This window comes from Eschrichtius robustus, chromosome 3 (assembly GCF_028021215.1).
Source record: "Eschrichtius robustus isolate mEscRob2 chromosome 3, mEscRob2.pri, whole genome shotgun sequence".
NCBI lineage: Eukaryota > Metazoa > Chordata > Mammalia > Artiodactyla > Eschrichtiidae > Eschrichtius > Eschrichtius robustus.
In genome coordinates this window covers 59,917,432-59,936,559 of record NC_090826.1, presented here as the reverse complement: position 1 = coordinate 59,936,559, position 19,128 = coordinate 59,917,432, and positions in this window count along the sequence as shown.

Below are 19,128 nucleotides of genomic sequence, written 5' to 3'. Positions count from 1 at the left end.
ACCACATGTCTAGGCTTGCCTTCCAGAGACACACATTGCCACCTTTTCAGAGCATTTTTTTTCTTCCTTCCTTTTTTTTTTTTTTTTCGCTGTGGACTTAGTAGCCTTCCTAGGGCTGGTTGCAGTAAATGCTAAAATAGCAAGCATAATTTCACTGGCACTGCATGAACTGGCCTGCATGCAAGTCCTGTTGGGTCCCCTAGAATCGAGTCCATCATTCCTCCTTTCCCTAAATCTGCTTTGTTCTTACCTCCTCAGGCACCATTCCTCCCCTGAAGCATCCAATGAGAACAAAGCATCAGTTAACTCTGACACCTTTAATTGAATGTCTTCATAAGACAAATCCTAGGACAATGTTGGTGAACAGAGCATAGAGCCAATGTCCTGAAAGACGATCTCTGAGGGGCGAGCAAGATTTATAAATAGAACACGCCAAAGAGTGGACTAAGTTCTGTGACAGCCGTGAACACAAGAGAAAATGGAATCACATAGAGGGGAGGGAGTGTTGCGGAAGGCTTCCAAGAAGATATATTTAAGCTGAGGTAGGAAACATCAATGATATTTAGCCAAGAAAAGGTAGTGGAGAGAAAACTGTTCCAGCCACAATGAACAGCATATACAAAAAGACCTGGAGAAGACAGAAAACATTTGGGAACTGCAGGAAGGCAGGCAGAATTAGTTAAATAATTAGGCACGAGGGGCAAGATGGCGGAAGAGTAAGACGCGGAGATCACCTTCCTTCCCACAGATACAGTAGAAATACATCCACACGTGGAACTGCTCCTACAGAACACCCACTGAACGCTGGCAGAAGACGTCAGACCTCCCAAAAGGCAAGAAAATCGCCACGTACTTGGGTAGGGCAAAAGAAAAAAGAAATAACAGAGACAAAAGAATAGGGACGGGACCTGCACCAGTGGGAGGGAGCCGTGAAGGAGGAAAGGTTTCCAGGCACTAGGAAGCCCCTTCGCGGGCAGAGACTGCGGGTGGCAGAGGGGGGAGCTTCGGAGCCACGGAGGAGAGCGCAGCCACAGGGGTGTGGAGGGCAAAGCGGAGAGATTCCCGCACAGAGGCTCGGCGCCGAGCAGCACTCACCAGCCCGAGAGGCTTGTCTGCTCACCCGCCGGGGCGGGCGGGGGCTGGGAGCCGAGGCGCGGGCTTTGGTCGGATCGCTGGGAGAGGACTGGGGCTGGCGGCGTGAACACAGCCTGAAGGGGTTGGCGCGCCGCGGCTAGCCGGGAGGGAGCCCGAGAGGAGGTCTGAAGCCGCCGAAGAGGCAATAGACTTTTTCTTGCCTCTTTGTTTCGTGGCGCGCAAGGAGAGGGGATTCAGAGCGCTGCGTAGACGAATTCCAGAGGCGGGCGCGAGCCGCAGCTAACAGCGCGGACCCCAGAGACGGGCAGGAGACGCTAAGGCTGCTGCTGCCGCCAACAAGAAGCCTGTGTGTGAGCACAGGTCACTCTCCACACCGCCCCTCCCAGGAGCCAGTGCAGCTCGCCACTGCCAGGCTCCCGTGGTCCGGGGACAACTTCCCCGGGAGAACGCAAGGCGCACCTCAGGCTGCTGCAAAGTCACGCCGGCCTCTGCCACCGCAGGCTCGCCCCGCCTCCTCCTTACTGCTCCCTCCCCGCGGGCTGAGTGAGCCAGAGCCCCCGAAGCAGCTGCTCCTTTAACCCAGTTCTATCTGGGCGGGGAACGGATGCCCTCAGGCGACGTACATGCAGAGGCGGGTCCAAATCCAAAGCTGAACCCTGGGAGCTGTACGAACAAAGAAGAGAAAGGGAAATCTCTCCCAGCAGCCTCAGAAGCAGCGGATTAAAGCTCCACAAACAACTTGATGTGCCTGCATCTGTTGAATACCTGAATAGACAACGAATCATCCCAAATTCAAGAGGTGGACTTTAGGAGCAGGATATATTAATTTTTCCCCTTTTCCTTTTTTTGTGAGTGTATATGTGTATGCTTCTGGGTGAGATTTTGTCTGTATAGCTTTGCTTTCACCATTAGTCCTAGGGTTAGGTCCGTACTTTTTTTTTTTTTTTTTTTTGCTTAAAAAATTTTTTTTTCCTAATATATGTTTTCTTAATAATTTTTTCCGTATTTTCTATTTTTAGAAATTAAAAAAAAATTTTAATAAGTTTTTTCATATTTTTTATTTTAAAAAATTAAAATTTTTTTCTTAATAAATTTTTTTCTTAATAATTTTTTTCTTATTTTTACTATAAAAAATTAATAAATCTATTTTTAAAAATTAAAAAAAATTTTTTTCTGAATACATTTACTCTTAATAATTTTTTTCTTATTTTTTATTATAATAGCTTTATTTTATTTTATCCTCTTTCTTTCTTTCTATTTTTTTCTCCCCTATATTCTGAGCTGTGTGGATGAAAGGCTCTTGGTGCTCCAGCCAGGCATCAGGGCTGTGCCTCTGAGGTGGGAGAGACAACTTCAGGACACTGGTCCACAAGAGACCTCCCAGCTCCACGTAATACCAAACGGCGAAAATCTCTCAGAGATCTCCATCTCAACATCAAGACCCAGCTTCACTCAACGACCAGCAAGCTACAGTGCTGGACACCCTATGCCAAACAACTAGCAAGACAGGAACACAGCCACATCCATTAGCAGAGAAGCTGCCTAAAATCATAAGGCCACAGACACCCGAAAACACACCACCAGACGTGGACGTGCCCACCAGAAAGACAAGATCCAACCTCATCCACCAGAACACAGGCAATAGTCCCCTCCACCAGGAAGCCTACACAACCCACTGAACCAACCTTAGCCACTGGGGACAGATACCAAAAACAACGGGAACTACGAACCTGAAGCCTGTGAAAAGGAGACCCCAAACACAGTAAGATAAGCAAAATGAGATGACAGAAAAACATACAGCAGATGAAGGAGCGGGGTCAAAACACACCAGACCTAACAAATGAAGAGGAAATAGGTAGTCTACCTGAAAAAGAATTCAGAATAATGATAGTAAGGATGATCCAAAATCTGGGAAATAGAATAGACAAAATGCAAGAAACATTTAACAAGGACATAGAAGAACTAAAGAGGAACCAAGCAATGATGAAAAACACAATAAATGAAATTAAAAATACTCTAGATGGGATCAATAGCAGAATAAATGAGGCAGAAGAAAGGATAAGTGACCTGGAAGATAAAATGGTGGAAATAACTACTACAGAGCAGGATAAAGAAAAAAGAATGAAAAGAACTGAGGACAGTCTCAGAGACCTCTGGGACAACATTAAATGCACCAACATTCAAATTATAGGGGTCCCAGAAGAAGAAGAGAAAAAGAAAGGGACTGAGAAAATATTTGAAGAGATTATAGTTGAAAACTTCCCTAATATGGGAAAGGAAATAGTTAATCAAGTCCTGGAAGCACAGAGAGTCCCATACAGGATAAACCCAAGGAGAAACACGCCAAGACACATATTAATCAAACTGTCAAAATTAAATATATGGAAAACATATTAAAAGCAGCAAGGGAAAAACAAGAAATAACACACAAGGGAATCCCCATAAGGTTAACATCTGATCTTTCAGCAGAAACTCTGCAAGCCAGAAGGGAGTGGCAGGATATACTTAAAGTGATGAAGGAGAAAAACCTACAACCAAGATTACTCTACCCAGCAAGGATCTCATTCAGATTCGATGGAGAAATTAAAACCTTTACAGACAAGCAAAAGCTGAGAGAGTTCAGCACCACCAAACCAGCTTTACAACAAATGCTAAAGGAACTTCTCTAGGCAAGAAACACAAGAGAAGGAAAACACCTACAATAACAAACCCAAAACATTTAAGAAAATGGGAATAGGAACATACATAGCGATAATTACCTTGAATGTAAATGGATTAAATGCTCCCACCAAAAGACACAGGCTGGCTGAATGGATACAAAAACAAGACCCATATATATGCTGTCTACAAGAGACCCACTTCAGACCTAGAGACACATACAGACTGAAAGTGAGGGGATGGAAAAAGATATTCCATGCAAATGGAAATCAAAAGAAAGCTGGAGTAGCAATTCTCATATCAGACAAAATAGACTTTAAAATAAAGACTATTACAAGAGACAAAGAAGGACACTATATAATGATCAAGGGATCGATCCAAGAGGAAGCTATAACAATTGTAAATATTTATGCACCCAACATAGGAGCACCTCAATACATAAGGCAAATACTAACAGCCATAAAAGGGGAACTCGACAGCAACACAATCATAGTAGGGGACTTCAACACCCCACTTTCACCAATGGACAGATTATCCAAAATGAAAATAAATAAGGAAACACAAGCTTTAAATGATACATTAAACAAGATGGACTTAATTGATATTTATAGGACATTCCACCCAAAAACAACAGAATACACATTTTTCTCAAGTGCTCATGGAACATTCTCCAGGATAGATCATATCTTGGGTCACAAATCAAGCCTTGGTAAATTTAAGAAAATTGAAATCGTATCAAGTATCTTTTCCGACCACAACGCTATGAGACTAGATATCAATTACAGGAAAAGATCTGTAAAAAATACAAACACATGGAGGTTACACAATACACTACTTAATAACGAAGTGATCACTGAAGAAATCAAAGGGGAAATCAAAAAATACCTAGAAACAAATGACAATGGAGACACGACGACCCAAAACCTATGGGATGCAGCAAAAGCAGTTCTAAGAGGGAAGTTTATAGCAATACAAGCCTACCTCAAGAAACAGGAAACATCTCGAATAAACAACCTAACCTTGCACCTAAAGCAATTAGAGAAAGAAGAACAAAAAAACCCCCAAGCCAGCAGAAGGAAAGAAATCATAAAGATCAGGTCAGAAATAAATGAAAAAGAAATGAAGGAAACAATAGCAAAAATCAATGCAACTAAAAGCTGGTTCTTTGAGAAGATAAACAAAATTAATAAACCATTAGCCAGACTCATCAAGAGAAAAAGGGAGAAGACTCAGATCAATAGAATTAGAAATGAAAAAGGAGAAGTAACCACTGACACTGCAGAAATACAAAAGATCATGAGAGATTAGTACAAGCAACTCTATGCCAATAAAAGGGACAACCTGGAAGAAATGGACAGGTTCTTAGAAATGCACAAACTGCCGAGACTGAACCAGGAAGAAATAGAAAATATGAACAGACCAATCACAAGCACTGAAATTGAAACTGTGATTAAAAACCTTCCAACAAACAAAAGCCCAGGACCAGATGGCTTCACAGGTGAATTCTGTCAAACATTTAGACAAGAGCTAACACCTATCCTTCTCAAACTCTTCCAAAATATTGCAGAGGGAGGAACACTCCCAAAGTCATTCTACGAGGCCACCATCACCCTGATACCAAAACCAGACAAAGATGTCACAAAGAAAGAAAACTACAGGCCAATATCACTGATGAACATAGATACAAAAATCCTCAACAAAATACTAGCAAACAGCATCCAACAGCACATTAAAAGGATCATACACCATGATCAAGTGGGGTTTATCCCAGGAATGCAAGGACTCTTCAATATACGCAAATCAATCAACGTGATACACCATATTAACCAATTGAAGGAGAAAAACCATATGATCATCTCAATAGATGCAGAGAAAGCTTTTGACAAAATTCAACACCCATTTATGATAAAAGCCCTGCAGAAAGTAGGCATAGAGGGAACTTTCCTCAACATAATAAAGGCCATATATGACAAACCCACAGCCAACATTGTCCTCAATGGTGAAAAACTGAAACCATTTCCACTAAGATCAGGAACAAGACAAGGTTGCCCACTCTCACCACTATTATTCAACATAGTTTTGGAAGTGTTAGCCACAGCAATCAGAGAAGACAAAGAAATAAAAGGAATCCAAATCGGAAAAGAAGAAGTAAAGCTGTCACTATTTGCAGATGACATGATACTATACATAGAGAATCCTAAAGATGCTACCAGAAAACTCCTAGAGCTAATCAATGAATTTGGCAAAGTAGCAGGATACAAAATTAATGCACAGAAATCTCTTGCATTTCTATACACTAATGACGAAAAATCTGAAAGTGAAATTAAGAAAACACTCCCGTTTACCATTGCAACAAAAAGAATAAAATATCTAGGAATAAACCTACCTAAGGAGACAAAAGACCTGTATGCAGAAAATTATAAGACACTGATGAAAGAAATTAAAGATGATACAAATAGATGGAGAGATATACCATGTTCCTGGATTGGAAGAATCAACATTGTGAAAATGACTCTACTACCCAAAGCAATCTACAGATTCAATGCAATCCCTATCAAACTACCACTGGCATTTTTCACAGAACTAGAACAAAAAATTTCACAATTTGTATGGAAACACAAAAGACCCCGAATAGCCAAAGCAATCTTGAGAACGAAAAATGGAGCTGGGGGAATCAGGCTCCCTGACTTCAGACTATATTACAAAGCTTCAGTAATCAAGACAGTTTGGTACTGGCACAAAAACAGAAATATAGATCAATGGAACAGGATAGAAAGCCCAGAGATAAACCCACACACATATGGTCACCTTATCTTTGATAAAGGAGGCAAGCATATACAGTGGAGAAAAGACAGCCTCTTCAATAAGTGGTGCTGGGAAAATTGGACAGCTACATGTAAAAGTATGAAATTAGAACACTCCCTGACACCATGCACAAAAATAAACTCAAAATGGATTAAAGACCTAAGTGTAAGGGCAGACACTATCAAACTCTTAGAGGAAAACATAGGCAGAACACTCTATGACATACATCACAGCAAGATTCTTTTTGACCCAGCTCCCAGAGAAATGGAAATAAGAACACAAATAAACAAATGGGACCTAATGAAACTTAAAAGCTTTTGCACAGCAAAGGAAACCATAAACAAGACCAAAAGACAACCCACAGAATGGGAGAAAATATTTGCAAATGAAGCAACTGACAAAGGATTAATCTCCAAGATTTACAAGCAGCTCATGCAGCTCAATAACAAAAAAGCGAACAACCCAATCCAAAAATGGGCAGAAGACCTAAATAGACATTTCTCCAAAGAAGATATACAGACTGCCAACAGACACATGAAAGAATGCTCAACATCATTAATCATTAGAGAAATGCAAATCAAAACTACAATGAGATATCATCTCACACCGGTCAGAATGGCCATCATCAAAAAATCTAGAAACAATAAATGCTGGAGAGGGTGTGGAGGAAAGGGAACCCTCTTGCACTGTTGGTGGGAATGTAAATTGATACAGCCACTATGGAGAACAGTATGGAGGTTCCTTAAAAAACTACAAATAGAACTACCATACGACCCAGCAATCCCACTACTGGGCATATACCCTGAGAAAACCATAGTTCAAAAAGAGTCATGTACCAAAATGTTCATTGCAGCTCTATTTACAATAGCCAGGATATGGAAGCAACCTAAATGTCCATCGACAGATGAATGGATAAAGAAGATGTGGCACATATATACAATGGAATATTACTCAGCCATAAAAAGAAATGAAATGGAGGTATTTGTAATGAGGTGGATGGAGTTAGAGTCTGTCATACAGAGTGAAGTAAGTCAGAAAGAGAAAAACAAATGCCGTATGCTAACACATATATATGGAATCTAAAAAGAAAAAAAAAAAGGTTCTGAGGAACGTAGTGGCAGGACAGGAATAAAGATGCAGACGTAGAGAACGGACTTGAGGACACAGGGAGGGGTAAGGGTAAGCTGGGAGGAAGTGAGAGAGTGGCATGGACTTATATACACTACCAAATGTCAAATAGATAGCTAGTGGGAAGCAGCCACATAGCACAGGGAGATCAGCTCGGTGCTTTGTGACCACCTAGAGGGGTGGGATGGGGAGGGTGGGAGGGAGGGAGATGCAAGAGGGAAGAGATATGGGAACATATTGTATGTGTATAACTGATTCACTCTGTTATAAAGCAGAAGCTAACACACCATTGTAAGGCAATTATACTTCAATAAAGATGTTTAAGAAAAAAAATAAAAAAAAAAATAATTAGGCACATAAGCTTGGTGGTCCGAAAGCTCTGAATCTGAATCTCAGTTCTGTGACTTTGGGCAAGTTTTTTAACCTTTATTTGCCTCAGTTTTCTCATCTGTAAAATGGCGGTGATAAAAATACCTGCCTTATAGAGGTATGAGGATTAAACAAATAAAATGCAAGTGGCACATAATAAGCACTCAAAAACTGTCAGCTATTATTACATTAACATTTTATTAGCTTATTATAATTCATTATTTGTAGTATTATCATTGTTAATTATTTTTAATATTAAAATGTCACTTTTTATTAGTAAGCCTCAATTTAAGTCTCATCTGAAGAAAACTCAGAATAACAATACCTTACCTTCCTGGGTTTTTACAAAGATTAAAATTATCCCTAGGTTTAAGTAAAAAAAAAAAAAAAAAATGGTGATACGTAACTCTGTTAAAAATGCTTTCACCTGCAAATAACAGAAGACCTTCTGATAGAGTCAATTTAAAACAATAAAAATAAATATTAGGGGGCATTTTTCTCACACAAAAAGAAACCTGGATATGGGTTCCTGCTGGTGTTGGTTTTGTAGGTTGACAGGGTTTGGGCTGGCATATCTTCAATTCTCTTGAAATTTCCCTTTGCTTGTTGCTTCTGTCACAAATTGTGGCTTTGACTCCTGACATTAGATCCATATGCAAGCAAGAAAAACTGGGGAAGGGGTTATGTCAGGCACATGTCAGCTTATGTTCCCTTTGAATAGGGAAGTGAAACCTTTCCCAGAAACTTCAAGGAAACTTCCACCTACAACAAATTGACCAGAATAGCACCACGTGGCTACCTCTGGTTCAAGGGAGGCTGGAGAGTGAGCATTCGTCTAGGGAAAATGCCACTCAACTCAGTTGGAGTTTGTCAGCAGGGAAGGAGAGAATGGATATTAAGCAGACAATCAACACTTTCTGCCATAGTATTATTTACTGACTCTTCCATGTGCCAAGCTCTGTGTTGAGTGCTTCATACGAATTATTTCATTTACTCCTCACGTTTCATACAATGATGTATTTATTACTAGTACCAGTGTTGCTGTTTAATGGATAAGGAGACGGAGGCACAGATACAGAAAGAAACTTGGACACCATCCCGCAACGACTAGGTAGTGAAGGTGGGTGTCAAAGCCAGACAGACTGACTACAGGCCACTGAGCAAAAAAGAAAAGAAAATAAATTATTCATAGAGCCTCTCAAAATTGTACTCACAACTATGAGCTACTATCGTGGTTGGAATATGGCGTGTAAGACGGCAAGATTTCGCCTTCGTCTGAATGTCCATCCCACAACTCTGGCACTCAGCTTTTTACCAGTACCTGTATTGAGCACTGTGCCATCTCACACATTCTCCCTTCTATCACCACCCCTGCCCTTGTGCTTCTTGAGTTAGGGATCATATCCTAAACTTCTTTAAGTCCACCTCTCCATCAACAGCTTGTCCTCAGCAAAGCCAAAAGAATGCTGCTAATCAAAATCAACCAGAGTTTGTTTTTAAATTCAAAAGCCCTGATCTCACTTTCCTAGGCATAGAGTCTGTCCCTTAGAAGCCTCAAAGTGGTGGTACTGTAGGCAGAAGGGACCGCAGACTGGGGATTCATGGCTGGAGACTGATTTCAAATATGCCAGCTCTTCTCAGCTAAAGCAACATCATTCACTCTTCTCCCTCGCTCCTCTTCTTAGGCTTTCCTCATTGCTGATTTGAGGGAATCAGAAAAATTCTGTATTTCTTGTTAGGAATAGCATAATAGGGTTATGTGGCATCAATGTCTTGGCCTAAGACCTATCAGTCTGGGAATGTGTATCTTCATTAAACATCAGTAATTTAAGGTCTATTACAGAATGGAATAAGTAAATCATAAAAGCGAACATGTGCCTAGACCTAATACAGATCCAGCAGTGGGTCCAACTCAAGTAGGAAACAAAACAAAACAAAACAAAACAGAATCAATCTCTATGCCTCTGTTTTTCATTAGACTTTATGCGTGAGAATAATTTGAGCTTGGTCGGTGATGTGTAGTCGATGCTATTTGTTTGCCGAAAGTTCTTCTTTTAAACTGGGTTTCTGCAAGGTCCACCCAGCCTTGCCCCTTTTGCACTGGAACCTTGTGGTCAGTCAATTAGTACTAGTACCAGTGGGTATCCCTGCCCTGATGACCTGCCTGTCTAGACAACCCCTTCAGTAAGGATGCTCTGGGCAGAATTCTGCTCTAGGATACTAACTTGACAATCAAACCTGAGACTTTTCAGGGTAGAAAAGAGACCAGCAAAGAGTGGAGAGGAAATGGGGAAGCTGTGTATTGTGTGAAAAACACAAAAGTTGGGTACACCTGACTTTGAATCCTAATACAAATGCACTAACTGTTTAAACTGGGGCAAATTAATCTCCTGAAGCCTCATTTTCTTTATCTGTAAAACATGAAGGATACAATACTAATACCTGACAGAATAGACTTTAAATGAATAGTGCCTGGTACACAGGCATTCAATAAGAGTCATTTACAGCCAGACACAGGGCAGAAGCATTAACAGAGCATATGGTTAGCACAGGAATCTGATCCCAGGGGAACCAGGAGACCCCAGGGAAGCCTCTTCTTCCTGGAGGTGCTTTCTCCAAGCTCACTTTATCTTAGGTCTTGCCTTTCTCTCTCCTCAGCTAGAGCTGCTGTTCTGAAATAGCCACGTGCTGGCCCCCGGCTCTCCTACCCACAGCTCTCTGTCAAGCCTGCGTGCTCACCAGCTCTGGGCAACTTTTGGTTACAAGGTAGAAGTTATGACAATTCCAGCCATGGGGTTTTTGCACTGTTGGTGAGCTTGACCAGGGGGAGCAGCCGGACACTTGTCCCACTGTGACTAATCAGACGAGTACATCAGCCTCTGACATCTGACGGAGCCAGAGCCTTCTGGGTCTGCTTCTAACAAAGTAAAGTCATTCCCACGGTCATCAGTGATTTCTGCATGAACAGCCTTACCTGCTAGCAACACAAGAGGAATGGGTGAGCTACAAACTGTGACTGGAGCCCCTAAGCCTGGTGCAGTAGGGCTGAATGGGACGAGAAGAGTCTGAAGGGATGGAAGGATAACTCAAATTTTACTGCTAAGCAGAATGTTTTTCAGCCTAATGATTTGTGTTTTCAATGATCTGCCTTGGCCATTTGAATTACAGACTGTATGTTTTCTCTATGGTGACCTCAGCCTCTGCCTATTTCAATATAATTTGCTATCGTTTGTCTGAGGTTTCCTTCTTAGAGGTCACATCTGCATGTCAACTTCCTTCACCAAGTAATTGGTGCATGAGACAAGTATGTAAGATTTGTCCGTGTTCTCCATTAGGATTAAAAGCCCACAGCTGGGATTCAGTAAAGATCTTTTAAACACAAAGTATTTAACCTTGTCACACTCACAGAGCCACTGCACCATAGAGAATAGGAGAGGGTAGCCATTTGTGTTAGAAAAACAGTATATGCACATAGGAAGTTGCAATTCTAACTAGTACTGAAGCACAGTGGATATTAGAAAGCATATTTGAAAGAAAAACCAATTTTATTTGTTTTACATAATAATGGATTCAGAGAAGTTTTCAAAACAGGAAAATTGGTTGATTCATCAAAGCGTATTTCCGGATCTTTTGATAGGCCAAGTATCTACAGACTGCAAGCCAAATCTAAATGTCCTATGTGCTTTCCAAAGAACGTCTCAATATGTCAATTTTCTTCCACTTTGGAAGAAAGGAAAACAAAACAGCTGAAGTTTTCTCAGAACAAGAGGAAAGTATTATCTCCGTTTTGCAAAGTAATAGGCCAGCATTAAGTACCTTCCTTTAAATAAAAAAAAATTTTTTTTTTCTTTCTCTGCTCTGTAAGGAAAATTGTGTCTTTCCTCACAATTGGGCAGCATTTCAACAACAAAAAAGCTTTCTGCTGAGATTAAGGATCATTCCAGACATCTAATTTCTCAGGGCATAGATTTCCTGCAGCCAAAAATGAGATGAACTCTGGGGTCAGGAAGAAAGCTTTCCAAAGCCCCAGTCTGTAGTTGAGTTGACTTGCCCAGCATGACATATTTGGATGATCCAATCATTTTAAAATAACAAATGCTCTCTTAAAGAGAAGGTAACCTCTAATATCATTAGCGATCCCAGGGTTGCTCTGATTGTTACACTCTTTTCTTTTCTCCTTATCTATAATCTGATAACCAATGGGAAGCCAGGAGAACAAAGCCATGTCAGACACTGTACATCAATCAAGAAATGAGTTGTACTACAAAGACAACTCACCTAGTGGTTTTGAAAGTTTATGCCATGAGCCAGCATAAAATGTAATCATCTCAGGAGTCAGGGCATGCTTTAGAGCTTGAGAGGATCAGCAGGAAAATATTTTATCGACGTGGATGATGGTAGCATAGATAAAAATCTTCATTTCAAAATGGTTTTAATAAACAATTCAGGATAAAGGAGGGCCTTATGTAACATTTCCATGGGGAGCATGGTCCTGAATGGCAGCGTGGGGAAATTTAGAACAAAGAGCAGCAGGCATGTTCCTCAGACAGCATGTGTACATCCTTTCTAGTATAAGATCTGGCTAGCCCCACTGAACTGTGGAATACCGCCGCAAGAAAAATACCTTCTCTTAAAGCCCAAGAGGATTTTTTTTTAAGTATGCATATTTTTTTTTCTGTCATTGACAATCCAAAAAGGTCACTTCTCTGTTATTGGGCTCACTTCAGTAAAAGAATGATGTGGCACTCTAAGGTTCCGAATCAAGCTTATCTGAGTTTGCTGAGCTTATCATTGATCTTCTGACATTAGCTGGCCAGCTGATAAGAGCAAAGCATACTCAAGTGAGCTAGGTCCACAGCACAGAGGGAGAAAGCTGATTACGTGTCCTTACTCCTCTTAGCTCCAGTTACGTAAGAAGGTCCAATATCCAGCACTTTCTCTCTTGTGAAGCTGTGATGTTCTCCTTTTTCCCCAATATAATCTAGGGATTGTGATGTGTTTATCTGTGTAAATGTGGGTTTGTTATGTCCATGTTTTTATACTGAAAACTTCGTAAGATCTCCCTCCTAGGCCCTTTTAAATCATTTCCATTGTCAAGATCAATGGCATCATTTATCTTTACCAAACACTAACAACAAGGCAGGCACTGTGCAAAATGCTTTCTATACATGATCTCATTTAATCCTCATAATCATCTTGTGAGGAAGATAATATTATCCCCACATTATATAAATTAGAACATAGGCTCAAAAACATTAATTAACTTGCCCAAGATCACCCAATTAGCAAGTCACAGAATTGAAATTTGAACCTAGTCACCTGAACTCAAGGTCCGTCTTTTAGGTGGTACTCTACACTGCTTTCCAAGGCTGAGCTTAAACCCCTCTTTCAACTTTATTCCATTTCCTTGCTAGAATTTTACATTTCAGTGACCACAGTACCTCATGCAACACCCAGCAAAGAAAAACTGCAGTTTACTTTTAGTTTAAGGGGCTGGGGAGATCCGGTAACTCTGCAACAATCTAAAAATAACCTTATAAATAAAAATGCTTTGAAAATCTCACCTCTACACTATGTTCCAACCACAGTAATCCACTTGTTATTCTAACTGGGCTCTGCTTTACACTAGCTTTTCTGTTTGCCTCTAATTCCCTTCTTAAATTTTACAAAATGTTCAGCCTTTCCTTATTCTAACCCTTAAATGTTCATTCTCAACTGCATATTTATTATCAGCGTTGCTAAGAAGATTTGCTCCTTCCAAAGCCCTCTGTCAAATGCAGACTTCCTGCATGTGTTAACACCCTGTGTTTGGGTTCTCTTGTCTGTGTTTAATGTTGAAGCCTTTTCCCTCAGGATACTCCAAGCTCTCTGGCTCATAGCCTTGTGAACTAACCCCTTTGCTTTGTGTCGCAAATAGAAGAGAATACAACAAATAAAGGATTCTTTAAAGTCCCTTTCATAGTGTGAACTTAAAACAGCCCCTTTCCTACCTACACCACTCACTTCCTCAATTGAATAGAGATATAGACACTCTCAAAATTTCTATGTTAGATGCTCTGCTTATCTAACTATTTTATGCTGCATTTCCATATCAAAAAAACCCCCACATTTTATTGACTCATAACTCTTACATTTGAAGAGGATCTCAGATTTTTTCAGTCTTTTTGCACAGAATTATAAGAGACACTTTGGGCAGTATGTGACGCCTTGAACAGAAAAAAACACGAGTGCTAGTGTTCTTCCACCCAGAAAGTCCTGTTAACTCTTGCAAGGCTGCTGTCTCCTAACACCTATGTAGCTAGTTAGGGCTGTGCTTCTACATTAGTGGGGAGCATTTCTGAGTAGCTTTGCTATGCAGATTACAGCACTAGCAACTGGTAAAGATGAAAGTATAGAATCCAAGGTTTCTGCATTCAAGGAAGTATGTAGCTCTACTGTAGAAATTCTGCTGTAGAAATTCTGATCATGATGGAAGATAACACTGAACTTGTACGAGGTGCCAAGCACTGTATTAAGTACCTTACATGCATTCTCTCCCTTCATCTCCTATAGGGTGAAATAATCATTAGCTTTTGGTTAAATTTGAGGCAACAGGCTAAATGTGCCTGTGTTATCACAACCAGTAAAGGCAGAGTCCAGGTTTGGAGCCTATACCCTTGACCACTAGACAATGCTAGAATTTACTAAAGTGCTGCAGAAATGAACCTCTACTGCTTCCAAACAGAGTGGAACACAACAAGAGTTCATCAGAAAATGACAATGAGGAAAGAAATAGACCATTTTCCTAAGTGAATTAATTGGTGGTATCCAATTTATTTATTCAAAAAGCATTTGTTAAACCTACTTAGTATGTGCCAGGCACTGTCCTAGATGTTGATGATATATCAGTGGCTAAAAGAAACAAGAATCTCGCACATTCCTGGGGAGGGAATCAGACAGTGATGATAAATATATAAGGTAGGTGTTTGATAATGATAGTTCTGGGTAAAAAAAATAGAAGGAAGAGGAATAGGGAGTCCCGGGGAGCAAGAGGTCAGGGAGATGAGGGAAAACCAGAATGAAGAGTGAGAAGGTTGGTCAATGACAGTGACAGTGATACAGGAGGAAAACCAGGAGAGTGTGATGCCCTAGAAGCCGAGTGGAAAAAACTTTCCAAAAAGGAGGGAGTAATCAACTGTGTCAAATGCTGTGGTGCCCTCAGATGTGCTGTTTGGGAAAAATGGTGAGGTCAAACACCTAAATGGAGCAGATTCAAGAGAAGACAAGGTAGACAAATTGGAGGCAGCATGTTTGCTAGGGCTGCCATAATAAAATACCAGAGACTGAGTGGCTTAAACAACAGAAACTTATTTTCTCAGAGTTCTGGAGGCTGGAAGCCCAAGATCAAGGTGTCGGTAGGTTTGGTTTCTTCTGAGACCTCTCTGCTTGGCTTGCAAATAGGTGCCTTTTCACTGTGTTCCACAGTGTCTTTCCTCTGTGCATTACACCTGGTATCTCTTTGTACCCAAATTTCCTCTTCTTATAAGGCCATCTGTCAGATTGGATTAGGGCCCACTCTAATGAACTTATTTGAACTTAATCACTTCGTTAGAGGTCCTATCTCTAAATACAGTCACATCCTGAGATACTGGGGATTAGGGCTTCAACACAGGATTTTTGTGGAGACACAGTTCAGTCCATAACACAGCAAATATAGGCAACTCTTCTAAGGAGATATGCTGTCCAGAGGCATAGAAAATTGGGATTTAAAAAAATCTTCTAGCTCCTTGCTGTGACATGGATGGACCTACAGAGTGTCATACTGAGTGAAGTAAGTTAGACAGATATCACATGATATCACTTATATGTAAAAAGAAATGGTACAAATGAACTTATTTACAAAATAGAAATAGAGTCACGGATGTAGAAAACAAACTTTTGGTTACCAAGAGGGAAAGGGAGTTGGGGAGGGATTAATTAATTGGGAGATTGGGATTGACATATACATACTACTATATACAAAATAGATAACTAATAACAACCTACTGTATAGCACAGGGAACTCTACTCAGTACTCTGTAATGACCTATATGGGAAAAGAATCTACAAAAGAGTGGATATACGTATATGTATAACTGATTCACTTTGCTGTACAGCAGAAACACAACACTGTAAATCAACTAAACGCTAATAAAAATTAATTTCAAAAATAAATAAGCATATGAGCATAGGACAAGCTATACTGGAAATATGGAACAAGAAAGAAAAGAAAATTGGGTTCAGTCAAAAAAAGAGGTTTTCTGTTGCCTTTTTATAGCAGCAATGACTTCATGATGTTTCATGTTACTGCAATTGATCTGGTCAGAGGAAGAGTTACTTAATATTGCAAAATAGGAAATTATACAGAGCACAATTATATATTATGTGTAGCTTGTTTTGTGTACTCCTGTTTAAGCTAAACGTTTAAGAACTGTACTCAGAATATATTCTTCCAAATTCTACTTTCAATGAATGTCAATAGATGGTTAAGGATAGAGGTATGAATTCACAAAAATTTGGAAAATAAATTTATTTACTAAAGGACTTCTCAACTTTTTCAATAAGTAAGCGCCTTTTAGTTTTAAAGGAGGGGACAGACTATGCAGCATTTCCACACACATATAATTGCAATTTTCATTTTCATACATCATTTAGTGCTCTGGTGTTCGTAGCACAACTTTTGGGAAATGCTTCTCCATTTTAATAATAATAATAACAGCTAATATATATTGATGGCCTACTATGGGTAAAGCCAATGGGTCTCAATCCCAGTGGAAAGTCATTTTCATCTGGTCATTTGCTATTGTTGTTACTGTTGCTGTTGTTGCTGTGTTGTTTTAATCCCTTCAGACATACTAAATCAAAATCTCAGCTAGAGTTGAGGACCATCATGCTAAGTACTTTCTAAGCATTATTTCATTTAACTGTTTCAACTGCTTTAAAGCATAGGTTCCATTAGTATAGTTCAATGTATTAGGAACAGTAAATGTTTGGCCTTAGGACTACCATTCTCACATCCCTCATCTATGGAAGAAAGCTCTAATTATTTGAACTGTTCTTTCTTACTGCACCTTGACTTTGCTTTGTAAACTTTCTTAACGCAGTGCTTCAGGCAGCACTATCAACCTGAATTAGCCTAATAAGATGAATTTATTTGCTGTTTCTGTTACATATAAATTGTTTCATTGGGGAGACCCTATCTAACCATTAAAGTCAAGCATCTGTTGCCCAGAGTGGGTGAAACCAGTAAATAGCCATCACATCACTTTTAGAATATTGTTGCTTTAAAAATTTTTTTCTCTCCTGTGTACATTTTTCACAAATAGCCTGGTAAAGGGAAATTTATTCAGATTATTTTTCTCCTAACACCTAGCTGAAATTACCTTAAAAGAAAGTAATTTTGAATGGTATGGGGAAAGAGGGGGCATAATGGGATGTTAGGTTGCCAGCTGAGGTTTGAACAGTTAAAATATGGGTGAAGCAAAGGTAGCAGCAGAATGAAAATAAGAAGTAAAGAATGGAAAGAGAGAAGGAAACCAAAACAAAGCTGCAAATTTTGAAAGTTTGTTGAGGGTTCAAATGACTCTAATACTGTTACTGGGGTTAGACTGCTTTAAAATATGCTCTTAAAATATTATCTCTTATATGTTAAGCTTTACCATTAGCTGACTGCAGGGTCAATTTCTCCTATTTTCCACACCAACTGCCCTATTTGCATGGAAAAATACCAGAAAAAGTTCAGGACTGAATTCTCTCATTGTATATATTCTATTTTGAACCCAAATTACTAATGCTCTTCTTCTTCTTAAAAAGCAAATTATGACACTACCAAACGTAAAATAGATAGCTAGTGGGAAGCAGCCGCATAGCACAGGGAGATCAGCTCGGTGGTTTGTGACCACCTAGAGGGGTGGGATAGGGAGGGTGGGAGGGAGGGAGATGCAAGAGGGAAGAGATGTGGGAACATATGTATATGTATGGCTGACTCCCTTTGTTATAAAGCAGAGACTGACCCACCATTGTAAAGCAATTATACTCCAATAAAGATGTTTAAAAAAAAAAAAAAAGCAAATTACATGTGACTTCGGAAGTCAATTCATGAATTTACCAGCCTTTCTAACTTTGCAAATCTTCTCACCTTGAATTGAAGAGTTAACCCCCTGGGAGGAACCTTAAATGTCTTAGACTCCAAAGTACTTGAGTCTCTTCTTTTTTCTGAACTTTTCACTTCAATTGGCATTTTGAGCTTGAAAAACTCAAATAACCAGTAGAAGTAAATTATCTATGAATGAATGAAAAACCTGACCTTGGACCAAGAAATAGATGAAAGACCCAAGCTATAAAGCTAGAATGGGCTGCAAAGAGAAGGCAAGCATTTAAGATTAGATCACGTTGTGACACTGCAAGAAGTCAAAAGAAATCTCCAAAGAAGGTAAAAATAACAGTCCCAAGCAAACCAAGAAAGATAAGAGGCCTAAGCTAACAACAAAGATTCCTTATTCATAATTGATGCTGTATTTAAGTACTGTGCCGAGGAGGGGGCTTTGCCACATGTTCATCAGTAACAGGGTTATTAAAAGAATACACCAATTAATAGGATAAATAAAGATTGTGCTGCAGCTCACACTGTAAAAATCAAAACCTCATGAAATGTATCTTTTTTTTTAAAAAAATAAAGAGTCAACCTGCTAAAGGAATGAAACTTGACCACCCTCATCCTTCATCTTAGCTTATTTTGTTTTTTATAATATAACAGAATAGGCAGATTTACTTTAATGGGCAAATGAACTACATTTCTAGGAATGAAACTTTCCTCTTCCTTCCAGATTTAAATCAAGAGGCTTGAAGCTTTTGCTATTTAATCAGATTGTTGGTTTCATGGAAATAATCAATGGTGTCAATAAGCAGCATCTGATACTTGGTCAGGGCCATGCAAAACAATGTGCATGGGCTGAGCTACATTTTTAAACCTGAGATGTTCAGGCCCTGTTTCGGTACTTTTCTCATCTTGTAAAGCTATTTGTGTACAATGCTGGCAGGGTACAAATCATGATA